The 27,282-nt window shown below is 52.3% G+C and overlaps 1 long non-coding RNA gene across 2 annotated transcripts; it reads left to right on the plus strand.

Annotated features, from left to right (window-relative positions):
• The first annotated feature begins 168 nt into the window (after window positions 1-168).
• On the plus strand, window positions 169-27,282 carry LOC148056048 (uncharacterized). 2 transcript variants are annotated; one of them, XR_015704085.1, is made up of 3 exons: window positions 169-292; window positions 19,739-19,845; window positions 27,164-27,282. It is a non-coding gene; the product is annotated as an uncharacterized LOC148056048 (long non-coding RNA). The 2 variants fall into 2 exon arrangements; XR_015704086.1 differs by lacking the exon at window positions 27,164-27,282 and adding an exon at window positions 21,301-21,515.

The raw sequence follows: 27,282 nt of genomic DNA on the forward strand, positions 1-27,282 counted from the left end.
AAAGGTCAAGTGACTTTGTTATTGTTAAGTAGAGAGCAGACTGAAACTCCTAATTCCTTACTATGTGTTTAATGTGCCAGTTAAGTAGTGGTAATTGGCAGCAGCTGTGCCCTGGAACCAATGGGTTCTTACTGGAGTAGGAAGCCCTAATGTGCTAAATGGTGCAGTGTTGCTTTCAGGGGTGTGTTTTTATAACGTAGGAGCCAGGGAAGGGAAAGGCAAATCCCAGGGAGCTGGGGGTGCTGGGGGCTGCTTTGCTGCAGTGCTGGTGGCAGTGATAAGGAGGAAGCAGGTAAGAAGTGAGTTTGTGCTGATTTGAAAATTTAAAAATCAATAGACAAATCAAAATGTAATTTTCATGGAGGTTAATATAGTGGTTATGATAAACTGCTAGGGTTTAGTGCAGTTGTTGCTTGTATCATTGATGCTGCTGGGTGGCTAATGATGAACAGCCAGGGTCAGATCTGAATGCAGAGCTGTGCCCTGGCTGTGGGAGGGTGCTGGTCTCCCTGCCTGTGGCTGGTGAAGGGGGATCCCTGCATGAGGAGCCGCACTGGGGGCTCTGCACCCCCAGCTCCCTGCCTCTGCCCTGTGGGAGTGCAGGGGGTCCTTTGGCTCTGGGTGCTGTGGGGGATGTATCCTGCCACTCTGGTTGGAGTGGCTCACCTGGCCAAGGAGACCAGGGAAGCAGTGATGATGTGTCTTTGGGTGATCTTAGTGTGTCTGACTACAAACCAGCATTTTTCTTAGGCTGGAAACACTGGCAGCAGTAAGGATTGGGTAGTCACATCTTCCTCCTTGCATGTGGCACACAGACCAAATGCTGTGGTTGTACCATGCTCTGTATTTGGAAGAGCTGATGCAGTAGCATCTCGGCTGGTCCATCAGAAGCTGCAGTGATTTACAGAGAGCTCAAACCTGGGGCTCCTGCAGTTTATTCTTCTTGAGTAGAGATGGTGCAGGGGGCAGTTCTGCACAGGAGGGGTCCTCCTGCAGCATGAGACCTAGACATGGGCTAGAGATGCCAGTCAGTGTGGGATTCCCCTTCTCCAGCCTCTGAGGAGTCTCCCACTGTGCAGGCATGTGTGCTGGGAGCACAGAAGTGTCACCTCAGCGTCATCCAGAAGGCTGTGCCTTTCTGGAGGCACAGGGATGCTCAGCATATGGCCCTACTCCTGGCTCTGTTCCAGTTTTTACACCCTCCTTGCTCTGGGCCAAACCATGCAAGTGTTAGACTGCTGGGAGTGATGGTGTCAGCCGGTGTCGGGCTGTTTCTGGCTCAGATGGGTGGTTGCATAAGGGTTTCAGCCCTGTTCCCAGGCCTACAAAGTTTGCACAGCTTTGGATAAACAACTGATCTTTCAGGTGTAAACGCAGTGTGAGCAAATTCTCTTGGGACTGTGGCTGTTTCCTGAGCGGAGCGAGATGCACAGCGGAGATAAGCGGTACTGGAGGCAGGTCAGGAATGCTACGCAAACTTGGAACAACAGCAACGCAATGCTCCTGCCTGTAAAGGCGCAGACCGGAGCCATTCTCACCCATCCAAGCTGCTTCACCCAGAACAACATGCCTGCAGCCTGGGCCACCTCCAGCATGCTCGTGGGGGTGTCCCGGCATGGTGCCATGTCTGGGGGCTGCGGCTGGAACCTCTTAGCCCCTGTACCCAGATCAGAGACCCCCTCCCCTGGGAGGGCACCTCTCCAAGTCCAGCCCCATCCTGGGAAGGAGCCGTGTGCTCAGTCCAGTGGTGTTTGTGCCCTGATAGACCATGTCGTCTGTGCAGGTGGTGGGTGGCTGGAGTAGCTGGGGGCATCAGGCCTGTGCTGGGAGCCCTCCCCTGCGTGGTGCAGCTCTGCCTTGCTTGCAGGTGGAGCAACTTTGCTGAGAAAAATGCATCAAAGCTGCCACAGCACCATGAAGTGAGTGGTTGTGAAGCAGAATTAGCAGTCTCCTCCTGCAGCTGGCGGGAAACCTCTGCCTTGTAACCTGGAGTTGTCATTTCCCTCTGTGAATCTGGAGTCTTAATATTTGAGTGCTTGGAATATTTATTTTTCATGTTGCTTACTGACATCAGGAAGGGGCAATGAGTAAATCTTTATGCACTTTTAATCACCTGTTAGTGGAGGAGCTGCAGGGTACTGCTGCTTTACATCTGGAGATAAAAAATTGCAGACGGGTTTGCCAGGGAGAAGTGGCTGGTACAGGTACTGTGTGGATGCCTGTGGAAGAGGCGCAGAGCAGCACCCTGGGCAAGAGGGAGCCACTGGCCAGGAGTGCTTTGGGATTATGACTAGGAGAGGATGATAAAGCAGCTTTCTCTGTGGCATGGAAGGGGAGCTGATGCCCCTGGCCTCCCTGGCAGCAAGGATGGGGGCTGCTTTGGTCTGGCCCTGCTGAGCTGCAGGCAGGGTTCCCTGTGCCTGGGCATCCATGGGTGGTGCTGCCACTCTGCTCAGGCACCCGAAGGGCTGGCCCCGCTCTTCAGGCTCCTGGGATCATGGCAAGGAGCTTCTGTCAGACCTCATCTGATGAGGAGCTTTCTGTCCTCATGGTGGGGTGGGAGGGATGTGCTGCCCCATCCTGCAGGCTGGGGAACATGTGGCCAGTGCTGCAAAGCCCTGGCTGGCCCCACACCACCTTTCACCCTCCTCACGGCTCAGGAGCAATTACCTGGCCTCAGTCACATCCCTCCCAGTTCCCTTCCCAGCCCCACTGTAACCCACACCAAAAAGCTCCTGCCCTGTCCTTGCCTGCAGTGGTGTGTGTGGGGAGCTGGGCCAGTGTGGCTGTTGAGTGTCACTGGTGTTGGGGCCACCCGGCAGGAGGAGCTGGCAAGGGCCAAGGGCAGCCGGTGGCTGCCCCGCTCCCACCCGGCCCTGGCAGCGGCTTGGGCAGTGACCTTGAATGGCATAAGCAGCACCCTCGTGCCTCCATTGCCTTCTCTTTAAAATGGGGGGAAATGTAAGGAAAAGGGAGGGTCTTCCATGGGAAGCTGTGTTTAATCAACGTCCTTGAAGGCCTTAGCTGAGGGTCTTAAAGTGTTATGGTGTTATCATTAATAAGGACGGCATTTAAAGTGAAACAGCTGACAGGCACAATAGAATAGCGGCCACTTTAATATTCTTCATTTCATTCTGTACTTAAAATCCCTGTCAGTCTTCAGTGAGGAACAAGGAGAATTTATGATGAAAAATCAAAGGTGTCCATGAAAATCAAGGATGAGATCAGTGGGCTGATGGATGACTGGCATGCAGGTGCCCATTGCCGACGAGGCACTCTTGGCAGGGGATGGAAACTACAGTTTTCTGAACAGAATTGCAATGCCACCTCCTTCCTTCGCTGCTTTTATTTAAATACAGGTCTGTACTGGAAGACTTTGCTCCTCAGGCACCTTTACTCCACCCCACAGATTTTCCCCTCATTTTGGGGAAGGTGCAGCCTTCTCCACCATCCTGCCTCTCACGAGTTGGCCCATAGCTGGGGCCAGGGTTTGCTGGGGAAGCGCCCACTGGCTGGGGTGTGCTGGAGCCTCCTTGTGCTGGCCTGTGCCTTGCTGCCTGTAGAAATGGGGTACCCCCTGCCCCAGGAGGGGAAGGAAAGCTGTGCTGGCTTCTCAGTGTCTCCCTCTGCCCTGCTGGCAGACCTGCCACCAGCTGCTGGCCCCAGGGATGCTCCAGATGCTCCTGTGGTCACTGGAGGCATCTTGGCCCGCCCTGGTGAGATCCAGATCTGAGTGACCCATGAGCAGCTGTCAGCCCTTGGCTCTGCTCCCCTAGCCCGCTGTCCCTACATGCTCCAGGGGCTGGTGTGGTGCCTGAGCATGGAGCAGCCCCCAGTGCCCCTGCACGCCCCTGGCCCTGGGAGCAACTTGCACCAGCAGTAATTAAGGCGTTTGTGGTAACGCTAATGCTGTTCCACTTAATGGCATAGGAGATAAATGCCCAATGCACAAAGGGAGTTTTTTGCTTCATAGCCCCATTCAAAAGAAGATTTCTTTTAAGTAATCTAATAATGGCAGTGATAAATACTGTTCACCAGGCAGTGCTTGCTGCCTGTGGGAGCCCGGCCTGGGGAGGCTGAGCTGGTGCAGGCCTGTGCGGCAGCCCGTCGGGGCTGGCTGGGTGGGATGGCCCCCATGGCACCGGGGTGGGGGCTGATTGCCCCCTGTGCCCCCAGGCGCTGCCTGTGCCATGTGGGTCCCCTGTCCTGGGCAGCGACGACTGACACTGGGCAGGGGCACCCACCACCGCTCCACCGTCGCAGCGATGCTGGGGATGTGTGCTCACAGCTAATTAGCAGCCTTGCAAAGTTCATCAATAATAGATCTTGTGGCAGCAGCTGATTGCCGGCTCACAGCGGGTGGGCACGGGGTGGTAAATCAGCCTGATTGATTGTTGACCACTCCAGTTTTTCCAGCAGTAATTTAAAGCAATTAAAACGCCTCCCTCAGAAATTAACAAGGTAAATAAAGCCCCTGTGGCGCTGTACCCGGTGGAGAGCCCCTGGGGAGCTGAGGCTCAGTGGGAGCAGGCCAGGGCTTTTGGGGAGGCCCTGGCCAGGCAAGGGTGTCGGCCACCCCTGTGGTCCTGCTGGGCCCCGGCTGGGAGCCCAGGGATGTGGCTGCAGCTCCGAGACGGGCACCGTGGTGCAGTACCTGGAGCAGCTGTCACGCGCATACATGTTTGCTGCATGCGAAGTGTACTGCTGCTGTGCAAAAACTGCCCCTATTTGGGCAGGGGCCACGTGTGCGGGAAATGAGGCAGAAAGCCTCGGGTTTTCTTGGCACAGGGAGCAGCCCTGGGGAACCCAGGGTGTTTGCAAGAAAATCCTGAACCCTGCTGGCTAAGGGACCTGTGTGGGCCTGGGGCTCTGCTCAACGGCAGGTCATTTCTGGTGAATCAGCAGTGCTGGGACAAAACCCCAGTGGGAATGTGGGACCGGTGCTAACCTCCTGCCATGCTGATGCTTGAACTGGCATGGATGAGCTTTGGCATTAAATCTTTGACTCTTGGGCTCCTACCCAAGGGATAAAAATACCTAAATAGTGAATTTTCCCTTTAACAGGAATTGTGCCCAACCCTTCTTCTGCAGCTCCTGTTTTAATTGCACAGTCTATCAATCCTGCTGCTGCTGTGGTATAAATAGAGGCTACTTCACCCATGAAGGGTGATTATCTTTTATGAGTGTGAAAGATCTATAACTCGTGAGGTGCAATGGGAAGAAAGTGAAGAGAGGATGGGAGTCACTCTGAATGGATCAGATAGTCTGTTTCGTATATGGGAAGGGCTTGCTTTAATTCAAACCTGGACTTTTCAGAAATGAAGATGAGGTAAAGATGCATTTTGCACCAATTGCCAAAGCTTCCCTTGAGACTGGTGCACACCACAGATGTTCCTGGGCTGCTCCTCTTGGCTGATGGTGTGGAGGGGTGAGTCACAGCCACAGGTCAAGACATTCAGGCACCGCGGGTGGTTCTGGACGCCCAGATGCAAGGTCTGAGCTCCTCTAGGCACTGTGCGCAGAGCTCCTCTAGGCACCGCGCGCATGTCTGCCAGCCAGCATTATCAGGGTGATTTAAATCCCTCCAGCTCACTATCACTTGCTGTTACCAAGGTCCAGGCACTCTTTGTTCCTGCAGGATGCTCATAGAGGCACTCCTTGCTGGTCTTCTGGAGATTACCCTTGCTGTTTGCTTTGCCACATGCCCAGCCCTCGGAGCTCTGCATGTTCTAGCACCCCAGAGCAGGGCATGTAAAGTCAAGTGGGGCCTTGCAGCCTTGTTTGTGCTAGCAATATGTCCCTGGCACCGCTCAGCAGTTAGATTAGCTCGTGCTGTAACAGGGCAGTGGCGTGCAGGGAATGCTGTGGGGCAGGGGGTCCGTGGAGAGGGCCAGGACGCTGGGCAGGGGAAGGCAGGGGCAGTAGGAGGGGGCAGCATTTGCCAGCAGAGCCCTTCCCCGCACCCAGGGTGTTCTCTGCAGCCCTAACACAGGGAAACTCTGCTAGCAGTCAGGAGCTTTCCCCCTAGTAAAATTTTATAGCTTCGAAAAGCTGAGCAGGACAGCTGCCAGCAGATCCTTTCGGAAAGATTACGACAGTCTGTCTTTTCCCCAAACACCTTGCTGATTTTCTCCTGAAGTTCTCGCCTGTGGTATGCTCAGCCGGCAGAGCCGGGGCTGGGCTGGTTTTGCTGGTGGGTCCTGCTGCCACTTGCTGCCTGTCAGGCCTTCAGCACTCGGACTGGGTGAGAAGCGTCTGGTCTATTTTGTGTCAAAAGCTGTGTTTGTTTATCTCCAGCTCTTTAGCAATATTTATGTGGATGTAAATGATTAATTTGTGTGCTGGCAAACACCTCCTCAGCCAAATGCATCTATGTTTTTGAGGGCTGCTGGGAGCTGTGGATGTCAGTGTGTACCTCTCCTCCTTGGGGCCCTTAACTGTGGCGATTTGTAAATGTGCAAATTCCTTGACAGAAGCACAGCTCTCCTTTCCTCTGGACATGGGGATGTCATTGATCTTTGGTGCTCTGCTGGATGTAAGCTTTGCAGAGCTACTTTGCAGAGATTTTTTTTCCTTTCTTTTTGGAAGAATGCTAAAGTTATGTGAGGTTTGATCTCTCCAAAATCTCCAATATCACCACTTATGCCTTGTAAAGTGTCCTGATCCTATGACAAGAGTGCTGGATAACGGTGGGAGATGATCACCCACCATGGGCAGAAGTACCGGGAACCAGCCCTGAGACACAGTGATCACAGGACTTGGGAGCTGCTCAGCCCCCTAGAAGATGTTGTTCAAAATTTAATCTTTATTGAGAGCAGCTACACAGCAGGTAGCTTGTGCTGCACTGGTTCCTAACTGGAAAGAGGTGGGTCAGTTAAACCAGAAACTGGTAGCGGGATCTTTCAGGTGTTTGAAACATGAATGTATTAGTTACATCTCTGCAGCCACACTTAAAATCCAGGAAGCAATTATAAATTCTCAGTGTTACTTACAGTATGGGTTCCTAAGCTGAGTTTGCAACTGTGCAGCAGCAGCAGCTAAGTATGACTTGACCCTTCACACCAAGGGCTGCACAATTGCACAGCTTCTGCTCTTTGGCCAGGAGATGCTGCATGGATGCTGCAAGCTGCCCTGCTGGGAGGGGGACTCGGGACGAGGCACAGGAGCCAAGACGGTGTGCGTGGTCCTCCCTGTGGGGTCTGGCTGGGTGTGCATGGCTGTGTCTCTGGTCCCGGGGGCTGCAGGGCTGCAGCCTGGAGGCAGTGGGGGGACAATTTGGGCTAGTGCAGGCCTGAGCTCATGCTGTTGCAGAGAGGGAAGGAGCCCTGAGACCCTGTGAGCTGGAGGCTGCCCTGCAGAGGCCACGGGTGCTTTCCACCGTGCTGTGATGGGCGGCTCGTCCCTTCCCCTCACCCACTCTGCCCCACGGGTGCTGGAGGGGGAATGCCAGTGTGCTGCTTATGGCACAGCAGAGCCTTCTGCCAGCTGCCGGCCCTGACTTGCTCAAGAAAGACATGCTTCCAGCCTGATCTGAGGTATCATCTTTATATAGCATGGGGGAACGTGCTCAGAATGAGGTCCTCATTGTAAACCTATTAAGGATTTGAACAGTGCAAGCTCAGGTTGATTAGAAACTAAACCATGGTGTTTTGCTGCAGACAGTTGGGAGTGGCAGATGCTGTTCTCGGACTTGTGTGGCTGCAGGTGCTGGGGATGACCCATGAGTTGCTGCTCTTGCATTGCTGAGGCTCGATGCTGTCACCTCTGCTGGGCTGTGCTCTACTGCGCTGGCCACCCCTGCCCTCCCATGGCCACTGGACAGAGGTATGGACACATGCTGTGGTCAGCCCCTGGCAGCCCAAGAGGCAGTGTAAGGGACACGAGGTGTCAGGGGACATCCTGGCTGTTCTGGTACGTGCAGTCATGATCTAGAGAAATGCTTCCTAATGGAAAAGATGGATTGCTACTGGGAACACTTTCTCCTCCTGACTGGATACTAGGTTTTTTATTTCAAGAGCTTTGTTTTCATGCATTGAGGTGTGTGATAAATAAGTGAAATCAGACCAGTTCTCTGCAATCTGGAGTGCCTTCAGCCTTGCCCAAGCCTTGGGCTCTGGACTCTCTGCAATTGCTGGACATTTCACGTGGCTCCTCTTTCACTTTGTTGCCTCATGTCTGCTCTCATGATGCATTTGCATTCCTCAACCACATTCAAAGCCAAGCACGGACCCAACCTGGATGACTTCTCAGGAAGACCTGCCTTCAGAGGAGCAGCTGGGTTGCTGGCTGGCAGGCTGCTCGGGCTGGTGTGCTTGGGGGCTGCGATGGCACGTTCTGCTGTGACCCCAGTGCTGGTGCCAGCAACTGCCACCCCCTCTTCAGAGGGGCGAGACCAGGACCTCCTTTCTTTGGGGCTGCAGTGTCAAGTGTGTCTTCATCCATCCCTGCCAGCTCACAGTGTGGCTCACATGCCATCTGTATTGGATGATGAACAGGGACTCAGCGATGCTTTAACAGCCGAATCTGACATTCAGATGTTTTTAAGCTAGCTGTTTCTCACTGTGTCCTAGCGCTGTATTTTGGGTGATGTCATTTATCACTCTGACGTGGTGACACTAGGTCTGGAAGTACCCTGAACTCCTTGCAAGCAGACATGCTTCAGGTGACAGTATTTGGTGAAGCTGGATAATCTCTTACAGCCTTCCTTTTGATTTAGCTCACGCACAGCATGCCCTGTTCACCTGCTCTGAGAGGCCTGGACTTTGGAGAAGACTTGAAGGGAGGTGGCAGGGACACGTATGTGCTCTCCCTGTGCCAGCCAGGGCATCTCTGGTGGCTGCTGTGACCAGCAGTCTCAGCATCAGAAGTCTGGTCCCATCAAAGCATGCCAATGCCTGTTAGTAAACGTGTGCATATCGCATTTCTATTCAGTGTGCATTTCTGTGTAGAGAGAATCGTGAAAGTGAAGCAAATCTTCTGCCCAGTGGAAGAGGGTGTTCATGGGATGCCATTTATTTTGAATAATCTACAGAAAGTCAAAGGAAGTTGTATGTTAAGAGTAATTTCATGAATTTAAGATGTAGTGTCCCATCTGCTTTAGTTCAGATGCTGAATAGAAGGGAATGAAGCATAATTTGTCAGGCTCTTGTGTAACTGCTGTGTTGCCATTAAAAGAATACGATCTTACAAAAGAGGTAGGATGCTAAATCCAGCAGAGTAATTAAGCTACTCATCTAATTGAAAGTTCTATGATTTATTGAGCCATAAACCCCAATTCTTTCCACTTACTGACCAGGACCTACGATATATGCTATTGCCTGATGGATTCTCATTTCCAGCTGGGCAATATGCTCCTTAAAAACAGTGTTAAAAATGTCACCAAGGAAGGCATCCTTCATACTAGGCAAGTGATTTAGCCCCATCTGAAGTCTGCAGCACATCAGAGTTATTCCTGCAAAGGACCACAGCATCCTGTAATGGATGTGTGTGCTGGCACCTGTGGGAGCGGAGCTCCTTGGGGTAGGTGGTGGAGGCCAGAAGTGATGACGGAGGTATTCAGCAGATGGTTTTTAGAGATCATAGGGAAGGTTAAGGTGCAACCACCTGCTCACACAGCAGTTGGTAAGGTACATATGCTTCTGCCAGTCGCCAAAGCCTGGCATCGTCCTGGTGGGACAAGGGCAGCTTGTTCCTAGGGGGGTGGATGGGACAGCTGTCCAGCCCTGGGGCACTGGTGACAGGGTACTCCTGGTCACTCACGGACAGCATTGCCACCCTCTCCCCCAGGACCAAGGCTGAGTTGCACCTCGAGCTCATCCAGCACCACAGAATGATTTCTTTGAAATGTTGCCCTGCAGGCATGTGGACCACTTTGCTGTCCTCCCTGTGGCTGTGCTGCTCTCCCCAGCTCCAGAGAGGTCTGATCCTGGGAGCATCTGTGGCACCCTGGTCCTGCCATTGCTGGGAGCATCTGTGGGCTCTCCAGCCCTTCCTTGCAGCTCTGCTGGGAGTGGTCAGGTTGTCTCTCCTCAGCACTACCTCTACCTTTCCGTATTTGCTTTTTTGACTCTTTGGCCCTCACCTCTTTGTTCCGTGGCATTGCCTGGTGCCTCTGCAGCTTCTGGCTCCTCTGAAGGGCTCTCAGTCTGGGTAGCATGGGCTGATGCTCCTCCCCAAGGGAGGACCGGTGAGAGCAGTGGCCAGAAGCCCATGCCAGGCAGAGCAGGACCTGGGCAAGCAGAGGTGACTGATGTCTGAGAATATTTCCAGCCTCCACATATTTTTAGTTCGGCGGTTTCCTGAGCTGGATATAAATGTGTGTCTGGAATTGTAATGGCATATGTTGTTTGTTTGGATGGGTGGGTGTGAAAGGTTCTGTGCTGTTATATGTTGCTTGTGCATGAAAACTCACCTGTGAGTGTCAGCGTCCAGACAGAGCTGACACAATAAGTGGGGGAAAATGGAAATAGAGGAAAATTAAAGCAGTTGAGAGTCAAGTGATGATATGCAATGTCCTTCTCTTAGCCATTCATCTGGACAGCAAGCCTCTGGAGTTCTCTATTCCTCCTGATCATAAATGCATTGAACTCATGAAGCCTCACAGCATCCTCAGTCTCTTTGGTTAATGCAGTGCTTCTGGAAGGCTGTTCTTTGTAGTTTTTTTTCCTGTCAATTAGGAATTTCTTAGGCCATCTTTTCTTTAACCTGTACCAATTGCCTTAATTGACTTCCGCCTTAATTGGTAACAAATCATTTCCACAGAGCCCTTGTAATTCTTTTAAATCAATCAGTTCAGCCTTCCTGTGGGACCGTGTGTGAGCTGCCGAGCAGGGGCTGCAGGAGCTGGGCAAAAGTTGCCGGCGCCTGCCCTGGCTCCTGTGATGTCCCCAGCAGCTGGGCAGGGGCAAGTGGTGTGACTGCTGCACAAACCTTTGCTCGCCACCCACGTGGTGTGTGAGCTTAGGAATACACTATGTGATGAGCACGCAGTCCTGCCTGAATCTTTTGCTGTCTCTCACTTTGCCCTTTGGTTTGTGCAAGCTTGGCTGTGCTGGTGTGGACTGCTGGCATGGGGAGGCTGAGCAGGGCAGACTCTCTGCAGCGGAGCGGGCACTGTGGAGCTGGCTGCCAGCGCCCTGTGAGTACGGGAAGAGCAGGGCAGATGATGGAGACAAGGGAGCAGGAGTGTGGTTTTCTGACCAGCCTGTCTTCCCATCTCTGGAATGGACAGTAGGTTGTGCACAGTGGTGTTCCTGCTTACACCGACATGGGAAACTCATCCGATGCCCTCATGTTGCCCTTTCCAGCCCCAGAGTCTTGTAATGCCTGATGCTGGCCAATGCTGTTCTGTTATTGTTGCTCACATTTAGTTGAGGGTTGATGCTAGTTTCCAAAACCACAGAGGGAAGTGTGGTCCCTGGTGCCTCAGGCAAGGTCTGCTGATGGCTTGGAGGCTGAGACTAACATAGTTTTGGGGGCTGGTTTGCACTCCCTGCCATAAGTGAGACCTTTCTGTTGACATTGACCCTGGCCCGTTACTTCTGGGGTGCACCTGAAGCCATGCTGGCTGGGAAGACTGAGACATCCTGTAGTCCAAACAGCGTAGTCTGGGGGAAAATGCCCCTGGGTTGGGGGACCTGCTGTGGAAAAATGTCTTTCAGTGCAGCTCACAAAGCTCAGGCTGCTCAGGTTATCATGAAGCAGATTGAGCTGATTTAATGGGAGGGTGTAAGTACTTCCACAGTGGTGGGGATTAACTGCTGGAAGGGAAGTCCAAGGAAAGCGGCAGATGCTCCAAACCGGCATCTTCAAACCAAGATTAATGCTTCTCTGAAAGGTGTCTTGGCCAAAGAAGCTATTTGGCTCAATACAGGGCAAACTGGTTAAAACAGAAAAGCCTGTGGTATATTGGAAATGAGACAGTATGATCTACTGATGCCTTCTGGCATAAATTTCTAGGAGCCTATGAAAGCACATCTCACATCAGCATTCAAAACCATTAGCTGGCTGGCCTCCGGTTGGTGCCACATAGGTGGCTGAGTTCACCCTTGTCATTGTTTTTCCCCAGACACTGAAGTCACACCCAGTGCAGAATACCTTTAAATAATGGGACGAAGAAGATAATGCAGTGTATGACAAAGGCAGGCGTGAAATCCCAATGCACACTGTAAATCAAGGAAAAAGGATCTTGGAAAAACACCACTTCCTTTGATGTACTTGTGGGGTGTGTAATTAGCTGTAACCAGAATATTATTTGATCTTCGATGTTGAAAATCACCATTTGTTTTCCTACATGTACGTATGAATATACTTGCAGCATTTCTTTGTGCTAGTCATTTTTCTAAAAGCTACAGCTGACCTCCCAGAACACTCAGATAAAAAAAAACCCTGTGGCTGCCCATATGGAAAGATCCTTTGCTCCTGAGAGAGGTTCTGCTTCGGTGTGATGAACAGAGGACTTGGGTTTTGCAGGTAATGGAGACGTCCATTAATAAAGTAATGAAGTTGGCTGGTCTGTGAGACTGGGGTTTACTCATGCCTGGTGTCATTGGCTTCTCTGCCACTTCCTTATTTATCCCATTTCTAAAGCAATTGCACCGAATCAGCGTGTTCACACTGGCTGGGTGCTGGTGGCGCCTTCCCCCATGTTGGGGTGCATGCGGTACCGGCTCGCATTACGAGCGGCTGTGCAGGGTTAGTCACGCTCAGCTCCTCCAGTGCTGCTAGGCGTGTTTTGGCTCGATGCTCTCCTCCCAGCCCCTTAACTCTTTACTTGGCAGGGAACAGGGGAGCTTGCAGGATGGCTGCTCCAGGTGCCTGGCAGGTCAGGAGCTGCCTGGTTTCCTCCTGTCCCTGCGGGGCTGGGGTAAAGGCAGCAGGACGCTGCGCACACCCCGTGGCCTCCAAGCCAGGCGAGGTGGAGGGTGTGGTGGAAACACGGGCTGTGCTGAGCAGGGTGCTCCCGCGGGGAGAAGTGCCATGCTGTGACCTGGACGAGGAGACCACCCAGGCCCCTTGGAGGGGGCCCCGAGCACAAGCACCCCTGAGATACAGTGGGGTGGGCTCCTGGTTCTGGGCTTGCCCAGGCTGCATGGCACGTGCCCTGGCCCCGGGGCTGAGTGCTCAGCAGCCACCCCCAGCTCCCCTCTTACTCCTGCCTGTGCTGAGCAGACCAAGAGTTGCAGCAAAGGCTTGAGCTGGAAACCTGGCATATAACATGGGACTTTTTCTTTCCCTGTTTCAAAGTACTTAAGCCTGTCATCGCCCTGGACTGACTCCCTGTGTCTCTTCCTGCACAGCCCTGCTTGCTCAACTCCACGGCCACCCAGGAGAGCACAGATGAGGACAATCCCCGAGTCCTCCCAGGTGCTGCCTCCTGTTTGCCCAGGAGGGCTGCCTGGGCCTGGGGCTTGTTGGGCAGCAGGGTCCTCTGAGCAGCTCACCAGGTCCTGGGGCTTTGGAGGCATAATTCACCTGCAATGGTGATGAAAGACTTGGGGCTTGCAGCTGAAAGCATCCTCAACTCTTCTGGGCTTGTCTGTACCTTGTAGGTGGAACTGAATCATTTAAGGGGAATTTGCTATGAGGACAAGAAACGTCCGACACCTTCCATCTTGCGGAGCTGTTGGCCTCTGAAGCCAGTGAAATTTCTTGTGCAAGTTATCCAGATTGCTGCCAATGCATCCAGTTTCCTTGGAAAATGCTTTGAAAAGGAGTCAGGAAGGACCTCCCTGATTAGAGGAGCAGCCCTCGACCTGCTTTCCATGAGGTCTGCTTTGGCACCCAGCAGCCTCCCGACAAAGCATGGATATCCTTTGAAGGGGAAGGGAGGCCTCTCCCTCCCCGTTGCAGGGATGGCTCACGCTATCAAAATAACTGGCAATAGAAAGGTTTGAGAAAACAATCCCTCCAAAGTATTTTCTCTGCCACAGCTGGAGCAGTCCCCAGCAGGAGCCTCCACTCTCAGGAGTCAAAGGCAGGGGCAGGGGCCAGACTGGAAGCTGGTTTCCTGGCCAGCAATAATACAGATGGAAATGCCAAGAGCAGCTTTGCAGTCCTGCCGCCATGAGGTGTGACGGAGAGTCCGGAAAGATGAATAATCACCTCTTAAAGGACCACAGAAGCAAACTGGGGAAGATGCAACCCTGGAGAACTGACATGCAGCCCCGCCGAGGTGTCCTGCCCTGCCTGGAGTGCATTGCTGGGGCACGGGGGACTGTATGCAGGTACTTCAGGAGACCCGGCAGGGACTCTCAGTTAGCAGAGGTGACAGATGAGCTTTCTACTGGGTGCCAAATCACCGCTCTGTGACCTTTGATGACAGCCATGTATTGCATCCTGCTATGTCCTTTCCAAAGCTGAGGAGGAAAGCCCAGCAGTGTCCTATTTGCAAGACAATTACTGCATGTGCTCTTAAAAAGCTTTCCTGCTTCAGCAGCACTTTAAATCCAAGAGACAATCAGAGTTTGACTTGGCTGAGTTACAAGGGCCATTTCCTTTCTGATTAGCCCCCTTGTCGCTCAGCTTCCCTTCCTTTCCATCCATATCTGTGGTCATGGAAGTCTCTGTCTGAGACTGTTCGGGTTTTTTTGTGCACCTTGTATAAATGTGGTAGATGGAGCACAGAGCCTGAGCAATAATTAGTGTTTGTTGTCATCACCCTGCTAAATATTTGGCGGGTTTCAAAGACGTGCCGCGTTTGCCTTCGTGTGGTGGAAAGTGCTCCCCAAGAGAGTTTCCCAAGGACTGGGGCATTCAGATTCAGCTTCTAAGGACCAGAGTGATTGCTGGATGCAACCAGAGACGGGGATTCAGAATCAGCCCTCGGCTGAAGCCTTGAGGCAGTCAGATCTCTCTGCCAGTGCTGTTCTGCTGTAGTTAGTTTGCATTTGCTAGATTCTAGGACGATTTCCAGTATAAAATCAAACAGAACACTTGCAAGATAAGCTTTGTACTCACAACTGCTCTGGCATCCCCTAGTCTGGATTACCTACTCCCACTCTGTCCTTGAAAAACCAGAGAGGACCAGAGAAACACAGATTCCCTGCCATGCTGTGCACGCTTGGTGGTCACACAGCCTGGGCACGGCCAGCTGTTGGCTCTGGCCATGGTAGTTTGCACCCTGCGCTGGATGGAGACTGGGCTGCAGCCATCTGCCTTGTTCCTGAGAGCACGCCCGGGAGAAGCGGACACATCCCCACTGCCCTGCACGTGGGTGTGCCTCAGGTGGCTGGGTGAGTGGTCTTATCTCCTCAGGCTCTGGCTGTAGGTGGTGAGGACAGATGGACTTCTCCAGGGCAGGGTCCAAACCCAGCCTCCCTCTGCGCGGGTCCGTTGGCTCCTCTGTGCCTGCAGCCCCCACCAGCATAGCGGGCAGTGCGATGCTCCCTGCCATGCTGGGCACCCTGCAGAAGCTGCGTGGCAGGCATGATACATGGTGTAAGCCAAGGGCATGGGAGAGCATGGGACTGAGGACAAGGCAGGAACCGGTGTGGACCATGGGACTTCGGTTGGGTTCGCACTTGCTCTTCAGCTCACCTTTAAACCCAGATTTTGTGAACAGCTACCAGTGCATGCTGCAGAACAGCAGGGAAGTGGCAGTTTGGGCTCATGGGGCTTTGCCTTCCGTGCTGCCTGCCACAGCACAGCCTGGCTTGTGGTGCAAAGTGTTTGGCAAGCAGAGGCCTGGGAGGAAAGAGAATTAATTAACGTGAAAAGCTGGAGGGATGCATGAACTAAACGAGCCCTCTGCTTTACTCCTTCCTTTTTTCCTTTTTTGAGCATTGTCCCTGCTGATGGATAAAAGGGCAGGCCTGGAAACCTCCCCCAGGCCCAGTGAAATGATTGGCTGCTCAAGTGCAGGATTTTACAGTTTTCTAAAGCACTGCAGCGATTCCTGTCTTAGGAAGGTAAATGGCGATTCAGGGGTTGGGGTGGGGAGAGTCTTAGAGGGCTGGGGAGCAAGGCCTTCATGAAATGTTGAGGTTTTCCCCGTTCTGATGCCTCAGAAGAAGCTTTCCTGGGGCAGGTTCAGGATATCGGCAGACTTGGCACATGTGGGATTACAGCTCCTTCCCCTACCAAATGCAGGGAGTAAGAGCCAGCAGTGCTGTGTCGCAGTCCCTGCACCGCCGCTGCTCCTCGTGGTGCAAGGGCTGGCTTTGGCTTCTCCTTCTCCTGCCCAGTGCATGCAGCCAGTCTAGGAGCTGCCAGCCCACGGGCCCCCGCTCTGCTCCTGACAGGACCAGGCGCTGCATGCCACGAGAGCCTGGCGTGCTGTGGGAACCGGCTCTGCCTCCAGAAGGTGAGCTTGATCAGAGCCACTCTCCACGCCAGGGCCTTGTCTGGCAGCGGTGTGTTGCAGCTCAGGCCGATCCTGGCGATGGCATGTGGATCATCGCTTCCCCCAACTCCTGCCACTCACAACCAGCCAAGCAGATTGATGGCGCTGGCTCAAGTGGTCAGGAGGGAAGGAGCTCATGTGCTGGTTTTGTCATGGAAACTGCCTAAAGATCCCCCAGACTTTGATGCATGATACACACCGAGTGAGAAAGGGTGCTGCGGCACACCGTGGCGTGACAGTTAGGGACAAGCCTTGTCTCTTACACAGATGCGGGGCTCAGGAGAGCCTTGCTGCAGCCAGCCCAGCGTGGGGCTGCAGCTCAGTCTGGGGATGCTGCAGGAGCAGGACAGTGGAAGCTGCTGATGGTATCGAGGTCTGGAAGAAACAATTCGTGACAAGGCAAGTCCTGACCTGAACTTGTGCCCAGCACTTTGAATGAGAAAGGAGCAAACCTGCTTGGTGGTGTGAGAAACCTCGGCTAACTTCCTTGTTTAGTTTTCCCACAGCCCTGTGCTTCCTGCTCACCCTGGCGCTGGAAGTACCAAGATAGCATCGGGGGAGCCGCGCTGGTGGGATTTCTGTCCAGGCAGGAGCAGGACGTGCCAGCCATCCCCCGGGGCACCCAGGGGGCCGGGGCAGCCCCGCGAGCATGGGAAGGGCTTGGGGAGGCTGCTCTGGAGCCAGGGAGGTGACCCACTCCCTGGGGTTATGTTCAGGATCAGATCCCGGCCACATGATAAACCCCAGTGAGGGGTACAGGATACCTGGGAGGAGGGAGAACTGCTGCTGTGGATATAGGAGTTAATTTTCAGGATGATGCTCCCTGCCCGGCAGGAGGGTGTGCGGTGCCTCCACGGACTGAGATTACTGGAGGGGAAAAGGGTGGGACGCAAATCTGGCTCTTCCTCCCCCTCCCCAGGTCACGGGCTGTAAAATGGTGCAGCCTTTCTGGGCATAAGGAAAAATACCAGTAGCCTGCCAAGCAAAACAATAGGTCTTTCCACTGTTGAGCCACGTCCAGACAGTCTGGGCCTGTGTCCAGCTCCGGGCTGGCGCTCGGCTCAGCCTCCCCTTGCTGGAGCTTTAATAGGAGGGAAAGGAGAAGCAGCAGAGAGTAATGAAACGGAGGAATGTCTGTGACATTTTTCTAAAAAGGAAAAATGTGGAGTTTCCAGTCAAACCGAAAGACTTATTGGGTTCGCTGGGAGGCTAAGTCCAGCTCCTTAGGACAAACTGCTAGATAAGGAAAACAATTTAGTCCCAAGTAATATTCACTTCAGGATGGCGCAGGCTCTGCCAGAATCTGTTTTGACTGCACAGCATTCATTGATTTTCTTCCCAGCTCTTCAGCAAATGTGGTCCTGCCGGCCCCCTCGGGGAGAGCCAGGATGGGGAGGGAGGCTGTGCCCTGCACCACAGCCACCGTGTGGGACCCCCGGGAGCTGCCGCAGGCCCGTGCCAGCGCAGGCGGGTGCAACTGCAGCCCAGCCCTGCCCCCAGCGCAGGCACCCCCCAAAAACCAGTATGATGACGGTGTAGCCTCAGCTGGGTGAGGGAGGGGAGGCAGGAGGTGGCACAGACCCTCTGCCGATAGCACCAGCCAGGCGCAGTTTAGTCTCTGCACCATGGACGAGCAGAAGCCGTTGAGGAGAGCAACTAAATGGGACCGGGGGTCACAGTGCTGCCTGAGGCAGGGCAGGGAAAACAAGCGGGTGTCATGCTGGAGGCTAGAAAGGTGACAGCTTAGACCCTGGCAAATCACAGCAAATGTATGTGGGAAATTCTGGAAGAAAAGCCGATTCCTCCTGTTAAAATGCAAGTCACTTGTATGATGCAAAATTTCACCTTTTCCCCCTGAAGTGGAGAATGCAGGGACACCCCCATTCCCAGGACCTGCAGCCATCCCCAGCTGACAGAGTCGGTGTTTGGTGTAATGGTAATTAACATGTGACGATTGCTGGCTCCCTGTACGTCAGCATGGAGCAGTCCTTTGATGCTCCTGGACAGCCAGCAACACCCCAGCACTTACCCACCCTGTGCTGGGGGAAAGGGGAGAGAAAGATATGCCTTCATAAGAAACAGGGAAAGCTGTACTAGAGGTATCAGTGCAAATAAAAACAGGAGTTTTGGCAGAGTGAATAATTGCATCTTCAGGACAGAGAAGAGCCTTGGGAATTTGGGGTAAAGAGCTGATCCCCTCTGCACAGGTCCTGGCCTCCCCTGGGACCACTGGCAGTGATGCTGCTGGTGGGGAGCTTGGGGCGAGATGAACAGGGTTTCATCCAGCCCCATAGTTTCTACAAAGGTTATGTTCTTGAAATAGTTCTCCATCCATACTGTTAACCTCATTTGCACTGGGTGAAGTAGTAGAGCGGGACTCTGGGAAGGCAAAATGGCTAGGGCAGTGTTAAACCTGTGAGTAAGTAACAAGACCACTAAATCTGGGGGTTTATGAGTGCAAAGTGCTGTCTGCTGCTCAGAGCCTGCTGCCTTCATGCCACGGGGTCCCCCGCATGTCTTGTGTTTCTGGGTTGCTTGCTGCAGTCGTGCAGCATCTCCCTGGCACACTGGGAGGGTTTGCCCAGCATTTGCCCAGTCTTTGCCCTTGCTCCTGGGCTTGGTGCTGCCCGAGGTGTCCCGCGATCTCTGACCTGGCAGCCGTGGGCAGCTGCTGCCTCAGCTGGCCAAAAGCCACAGGCATTTGGGAAGACTATTGATCTCCTATGATCAACTAATAAGTGGGATTTTATAGCACACTCACCAGGTTAGTGCAAGGCTCACTGTGGTTCTATGTATTTTATTTAGGACCTGGCTGCTGGCAAGTTTTCCCTGCTGTTAACTGCTCTGGGGCTATTTTACGCAATTGCTTTACAGCCATGGCTGGCACACTGTGATGTGCGGGAGGGGGACGCATGGAGTGAGCAAGTCCCATGCTCCGGGGGAGATCCCGTCTGCTCGGGAAAGCAGAGGGCAGCCCGGGAACAGAAACTCAGAGTTCCTTGCAGGAACAAACAGTTAATTACAACAATAGCCAAACATCACGCATATATTCCCTTGCTGATCTGACAGTACTCTGCAAAGCAGGGACGGGTAGATCTTGATGGGGAAAAACATATGAATAGTCCAGTATGATCAAATTGTGGGCTTGGTTAGGAAGTGTAATGCAGTTGGTGCTGTGTATTTAAATTTTTTGAAGGTGTTTGACATTTTGCCCAGGCAACCTGTAGCTAATAGCACATATTATGTGGATTAAAAATTGGCTTAATGACAGATTTCAAAGTATCGTCATTAATGGCAGTGTCGCTTCCTGCAGCATTCCCAAGGAGCATTCTGACATGATTTAATGTGTGATTTAACAACAGTGATGATAAAAACCTTTGTTGGTAACATCTGCAGATGACACGGAGATTGGGATTGTTGTAAGCAGTGAGGGCAGCGCTGTGAATCTCCTGGTTCAATGGTCACAAGCCAAAGCTATGCATCCCCAAGGAGCTAAATGCAAGGTAAGACCCCCAGAAGGTGAGGTGGGGATCCCCAACCCCCGGGAATTGGGTGCTCCCACAAAGCTGCGTCACCGAAAGATGTGGGGGTAACACCAGCTGCTGCCTGTGGGCACTTGCTGCAGGGCTGCCTCCCAGTGCAGGCAGCGGTGACACCAGAGAGGCAGCGGCCAGGGGCACAGGCAGGGGCTCAGCAGTGCTGGGGTACTGCCCCAACTCTGTGCTGGTGCCAGTTGCCATTGGTGGGGCCTTGGGCCAGACCCTGGTATTGCTGCTGGGGGGGCCAGGCGCTGCTCCCCTCTGCCTTTGCTCTCAGGGGGTATTGCTGCTTGTTTCAGTGTGCTGGGTGTCCCCACAGGAACTGGAGCTGGGAACTGGTATCTGATCTTGTGGGAATCCCTCGCAAACTGGGGGGCTTCAGAATGAGCAACCCTCCTCCAGTCTGGCTGTGGAGGCAGGCTGTGGCTGCAGCTGCAGGCTCCCACGGGACTCCCCGTACCCATTTCTGGCTGCTGGGTCCCCCTGCCTCCCGGGGCGTCTGTGCCTTTGGTTTCTCAGTTCCAAGGCAGCCCCCTTTCCTGCAGGCTCCTGGCTACGTGAGTCTTGCCATGCTTCCCCAAGGCAGGGCTCTACTCTTGCTGGTGCCGGCAGCCCGAGCTGTTGGTAGCAAGGCAGGACCCGGGTTCAGGCTGAGGATGTGTCTGAGGAGAGGCCGTGTATTCATTTGTTATCGCTTTCATTCATGATTCCTTCTTGCCAGCACTTGTATTTGCAAATCCTTTCTTGCTGACAAATGGATGCACATCACCAACACCCCGCAAACAAGACACAGATGTAGATAAGAACCGGTACCCTGTGCAGAGACACTGATCCCCTGATACCAGCCTCTCCATGCATCAGACCCCATCCTTTTCACAAGGCAATCACTCAAGCCAACGATCACTCCATCCACATCACTCCTTCCCACATCAGCACTTGTTTCAGGAGAAAACCCAGCAGGAGAAATGGTTTTTGTACCAGAGGAGGAACTGAAGTTGGCAGTGCTGGCATTGCAGGCTTCGGTCTCCATATAAAGTCTGGCTGTGTGGGTGCCGTGCCCTGACCAAACTTGACTCTGGGGCGTTTGTTACATACTTTCCCACCTCTTGCAATCATCCCTCCCTGTCTTTGGCTATTCTATGGATTTGTACAGTATTTAGATGAGGCTTCCCAACATGTGGTTGAATTTTGGAATTTATGGCCACTCGTGTGACTTGTTTGCCAGTCAGAGAAGGCAAAATTCTCAGTATTGCCAAAGCCTGGACCACGTGCATGGGTAAAACATTTGCCTTGTGCAGTGTGAGCTCCCTAGTGCAGGGGGAAGCACTCTCCATGCCTTCCACCCATGCCTTTTGAATGGAGAAGAGGGTCTCAAACCAGATCCCTGCCTCCATCCGAGGATTCCCTTGTTGTCTGCAGCAGCGTGGAGGAGGGCTAGCTTCACAGCCTTCATCAGCTGGAAGACCAGAGAGGAAGATCTAGGCATGACAATATTCCCTCTGAGGGCAATTACTCTCAACAGGCAACAGCTACAGCACAAATTCTGGCACCTCGGACCCTGCTCTTCCTCCCCGGGTTGCTTGGAGAGTTTGAAGCAGAAAGTGAACTCCCTTGCTGGAAGCCCATGTAGCCTCAGTGATAGCTACAGGGATCTCATCAAGCAGGAATTTCTTGGCAGGGGATAGGACCTGTCTGCCATATGGTTTCCATGTTCAGAGCAGAAGGTGATCTGTGGAAGTGGAAGGAAAAAAAAATCTGAACTTCTGTGGTTGATTTTCACTTGAGACTAATTGTTCAGTGCAGCTCCGGGGAGGGACCGGGGACAGGTCTGACCCTCAGCCCGCTGCAACTCCCAGGGTGTTTTGCACAGGAATGCCTCAGGACCTCCTCTGCGAAGTATTTTTATCGTCAGGAGATTTTATATTTTGACAGCTCTGATATCTGTTTGAAGGGTTAGACAATAAAAAGTAAAACTCTCCAGAGCATAGAATATACAAATAATTGTTATGTCCTGCCCAGCTCCAGCCTCCCGCTGCCCTCTCTGCCCGAGCCGGCTGCAGGAGAAGCTCATCCATTGACAGCACGTCATTTAAAGGGAGAGCGTTGACTGGTCGTTGGTGGGATGTCGTCTTTGGGGCTGCGTCCGTCTTTTTGAAAAGCCTGGGGTTTTTTCCGCCCTGTATAGGGAAGCTGGGTAAAGCCAGTTGTGATGAGATGCCTTGTAAGATGCTCTGATCTGCCACCCCTGTCTTTCCAGCATCCTGTTCTCCAGCCTGAGTATGTGGAACATGTGCAGTGACCATATTAGAGCAGTTTTGCACTCTCCCACCTTTCTCCTAAGCTTGGTGGCATGTTCCTGGGAGCATAATAATACTTTCAAATACTATGACTATCTGACTAGATAGATGAACAAATCTGATCTGCCTCCCTTAACTGTTTGTCACAGTGAAATGCTCATTTACTTAAAATTTGAGCCAGGACTGAAGCTTATATTATGCACTCAAAATGCTGGAAGCATGGAAGTTGCTCAGCTGAAATGCCAGGAGCGCTCTGCAGCAGTCGTCAGTGCAGAGGAATGGCTTTGTTCCTCGGAGGGGGAGCAGAGTGTCCGCTTGCGAAGGACAGCGATGGCTCCCCGCACCGGGAGGCTCTGGAGAGCACAGGCTCGAGCTGAGGTCAAAGTGTGAACCTACCTTGCCATCAAGGTACATTGGGGGAGAGAGCAGTAAGCCTATACTGTAAAACTGAATCTGAGGGCTTGGGCTCGGCAACACACTCCTCTGCCTGAATTAAAATTCATTCTGCTCTGGGAGGGCCTGGTTTGCAAACTGCAGCTTCCAACTGGCAGCAACAAAGAAGTATAAATGGCTAAGCAGACGCAGAAGAAAAGTCTCTCTGTGCCTGAGAGACAAAGACACTCACTACTCTTGAACAAATATTTAGGCCATTTCTGTTGCCAAAATCATCACAAGTGTCCAGGACACATGTTTGCAACAGAGCCATGACCCACGGTGTCCTCAGATCTAAAGCCCTCGGAGGGCAGCTCAAAGCCGTGCTGGGGCCAAGGGACCAGCCGAGCCGTGTGCCTGGTGGGGAAGGAACACAGACCTCTGTGCAGGAGCGATGGCACTGGAAACGGCCTGTTGTGGACAAGATTTTATGCGTGATCCTGGGAGCGACTGCTGGGGGGCTGCCGGCGGTCTCCCAGCAGTCCATTGCCTGCACGCCTTGAAAAGTGCACTTGTACCTTTGAACCCCCTTCGGTAAGAAGGCAGCAGGCATGTTGCGTCTCTTCTTCCTAGCATCCCGCAAGCCAGCGACAGCTGATCTGTTTCATGCCCTTTCTATGGAAAATGAGTCACCATTCAGTTGGGAAGTTCATGCTTGTTCTCATAAACAAAACGTTATGTCCCAGCGTGTTGCTGCCATGCTTTGGGGCACCTGCCTCCGACCTGGGGTGCGGTGCCCTGCTGCGATGTGAAGCCACAGCTGGAAGCTGCTGTACCTTCTGTGAGAGGAGGAAAACTCCCCTGTCCTTCATGCAGGCCCTGTAACAAGCAAAGTGGCATCGTGCATCTGTCTTTAAATGTCTCATTCCCATTCTGATGAAAATGTTGCTAATCAGAAATAACTAAGGAGAGCCAAATAAAGAGCAGTTGGTGTATTTGAATTCTTTTGACGTCTTTGCAGTGTTGCTCTAAAGGCACAGAGTGTTTTAAAACATGAAATGTAACATCAAAACAGTAAAAGTAGATCAGAATGTTCTGTCTTGAGTTTCAAACAATACCCTGGAAATTTCCAAGTCTTTCCTGTTTGTCCCACTGCTCACTGGACTCCTCTGTTTGCCATCCTTCTGCTGTTTACGATGGCAAAGCTATTTGATTTTTCCTACTCACAGGCATCGATCTGGAGGCACTTAGCATATTTTGCTAAAATAGTCTCTCTCCAAAAGTTTCCTAGTGCGCTCAGGCAAAGTGGAAACATTCTGGTGGCTTCAGTCGGCTCCCTCTGTCCCGGAGGAGACAGGAGCCCTCCTGCCGTCCCCTCCCGGGTGCTGGGGAGGCAGAGCCCAGCTGGGCTCTTCTCATGAGGAGCTCTGGGCTCCTGCCAGAGCTGAGCTCCAGTAGTTCAAGCTGGGGACCCAGAACCTCTCATGACTTGAGGTCAGACGAAAGCAAAGCTCCCTCCTCCTGCTCTAGTTCTGGCAGGCAAATTCCATCACTGCACAAATATTTTGGCAATCAGCGATAATGGGAAAGGAAATGCAGAAATGTCCAGTCCGTCAGGAATTCTCTAAACTAGGACACTCCGAGCAGAGCAAGCCGGTGAGCAGTAGGGCTGGGCTCAGCCCTTGCTGTCCCTGTGGCAGTGGCTTTTCCCGTGCCATCCCACAGAAAGCCCTGCTCCAGCCTGGCCGCTCGCTCCTGGGTGTTTATTACCTCGGAAGTGCAGCAGTGTGTGATTTGTAACAACGGGCTGCTCTTTATGGAAGTGTTTTATGCTCTAAGTGGTTACAGCAGTGTGGGATGGTGTGTGTATTTTGGTATCTATAAACAAAGCAGCTCAAGAATGCCTTGATACCAAAGGTTGTTTTTGGCTTTTGATCAAATACTTAATGTCTAGTTTTTTTCCTTTTCTTTTTCTTTTTTTTTTTTGAAAAAAGAGTTCAGCTGCTGAAAGTGAGTAAAAGAAAAGAAAAGAAAACTGTGAAGTTTCTCACTCATGTGATTCTTTGAATTAAGAAGAATAATTTCCAGGTCTTTGGAAGCAGCGAGGCTGGCAGCTCGCAGAGTTGGGGTGAACTGGCACTGCAGGTGGGGGCTGCGGGGAAAGGCAGCCCCCCCGATGCAAGGAGAGCTAGAGCTCCCTGCGAGCTCCCAGCCCACCTGCAGGGAGAAGCAGGGTTTCTCATGGTGGTTCTAAAGCAGGGACAGTTTCGGAGCAAAGCCCCCAAGACCCCCAGTCTGAGGACTGACACGCTCGTTGCTGCAACCCATCCACCCTGCTGGTTGAGCTGGTCTGGGGAGCACCACACTGCTGGTGCCGGTCCCGCCGTCGTGCCAGGCTCTGGGGAAAGCCAGTTTTCTCTCATTGCTGCTGGCAAACAGCAGGCAGGGCTGAGCAGTGGGGTCTGCCAGAGCTGGGGAGCCCGGGGGTGGCAGGGACAGGGATGATGCCCCAACCTGGGCACTGCTGGATTCCTCCCAGGGAGCAGAGGACAGCCTGAGCCTGCCCCAGTGAGCAGGGCAGCATTGCGGGTGGTGCTTGGTTTGTCTTTTGAAATGGATATTGTGACACCACACAATAATATCCATTTCCCTCGTTTGAGGAGCTGCATTCTTGTGTTTCATGCTATTTTGGTATTCATTTCAGTTTTTATCATTTTAAGGTTCATGCGTTTCTAATTGTTATGAATACCATGCTAAAATTAATAGTTCTATGGTTGGTTTATTACATTTAGTAAAATTATGTGCATGTAATGTTTGCCAAGAAAAGATGCAGCAGAGACTTTAATCATGTAAAGATGATAATTTAGTTGTTACACTTGTTGAAATGATGGGATTAATTTTTTAAAAGTTTGCAAACTAGAGGAGAAATATAAAATGTTAATTTAGTTAGACAAGCAAGCCAGCAAGTGACTGATCCTCTCAGGCCAGTAGAGGAACACTGCTGTCACGGTGGTGGGGAAAAGTGGCACCGGACAGTTTTATAATTGTGGGAGTTTTTATTATTCAGGCCAGATACTCCATGGCTTTCTCTGATCAACTCAGAAAATTTTAAAACTGCAGTGCACTTTGTGTTTCACTCCTGTCTCTACCATTTCTACTGAAGAGACCATGGGTTCTGCATGGAGAACAAAAAGTGATTCACGAGTCAAAAACTCTGCATCTAGAGTAAATGTGTTTTGGTACCAAAAGAAACCAATTGATGCTCTAATCCCAGCCCTTCATCTCCAGGCTGGATGCCCATAGCTGCCCATCGAGTGGAGGGGCAGCCTGTCGGGCAGATGTGCGCTGGGGGTCGTCGCTGCTTTAACCATGGGTGGCAGGCAGGACATGGCAACGCTGCCGGTGCCACCATTACAGGGTGCCATTTCACACCACTGAGACACCTCCCCTGAAATCTTGCGCTGAAACACACCCCATCATAACCTCACCTTTTCGTTTGGTTTTTCTCTCCTGAAGCCCATCATCTGCCCTTTTGAGGTGGGAGATCAGAGTGCTCAGCAGATCAGCCAGCCTGCCCCCCGGGGTTGCTCCCTTACGTTGGCAGGTGCTCAGGCTCAGGAATTGGGACTCCCGCGGTGGGTGCCCGAGGCGCACCGGCTGGTGGCACCGGCTGATCTGCTCCCCGAACAGCGCGGGTGGCTGCGCTGACTCACGCAATGAGAGACTTGCTTGCCGGGGTGAAGCAGGGTCCTGCTGAGAATAATTGCAAATTATTGCAGAGACTGTGAGAGCCAGCCCCCAGCGGGACTCACCACCCTGACAGAGAGTCCCAGGAAACTGAGACTTTGGCCATGTAGAATCCTGACTTTTCTCTTTTAGTTCCCAGTTGCCCTTCTTAATCTCACAGATAAATCCCTTTTTGCCTGGAGAACTACCTGTCAGTAAGGGAGGGCTCCCCTCCTTTCCTCCAAGCCTTCAGGTCTTTGTGCTTGTACCAGCTGATTTTTCTTTTGAGAGAAAGGGAGAGGGAGGGAGGGAGCAGGCATGGGGAACCTCGCACAGGGTCTTGCAGCAGAGCTGAAAGCGTCAAGCTGTGCACACGTTTGCATTTACTATACTGGATAGGTACTATTTCACACTTGCTGGAGAAAATCTGGTTGTAACTTCAGCATTAATTCTGCAGAGCGTTTTGTAGCAGATTGTCAGGAAAGAAAAGAGAAATGTAAAATAAGTCTTGTTTACTATAGATGATGATGTGGCAAAATAACTCAACAGCCAGTTCTCAGGGGTTTATGACAATAATCATGAATATGTTTTATAAATGTGTAGCAATGTGAGTGGACTCAATTCTGGCTGAATTTAAATAATATGGCTTTGTGCAGAAAAGCCTAAATCAAATGGCTATAATTTATGCTGAAATGTACTACAGGATGCATTTATTCACAAGTATGTGCTGATTGTAGCATTGTGCCTGATTTATGGTGTTTTACTTTTTCATACGAAAATCCCTACCAAAAATAATATTTAGAATCGCCTTTTATTTACTGAGCCGCAGAAGTTTTCTGTAGGCACTGTGGCAGAGGATCGCTTATCTTTCTCCTCTGGTTCATCAGCAGTCGGTCTGGAGCAGATGGCTGGATGTGGCTCGTGGTGCAGCATGTCTGTGAAACGAGAGGAGCGATGCACGTGCTGTGGGAGCAGCTCTGAAGCCTGCATCACTGTCCTGCTTTAG

This window comes from Nipponia nippon, unplaced genomic scaffold, assembly GCF_047370975.1.
Source record: "Nipponia nippon isolate SJK-2023a ecotype South Korea unplaced genomic scaffold, ASM4737097v1 scaffold_18, whole genome shotgun sequence".
In the NCBI taxonomy this organism is placed as follows: domain Eukaryota; kingdom Metazoa; phylum Chordata; class Aves; order Pelecaniformes; family Threskiornithidae; genus Nipponia; species Nipponia nippon.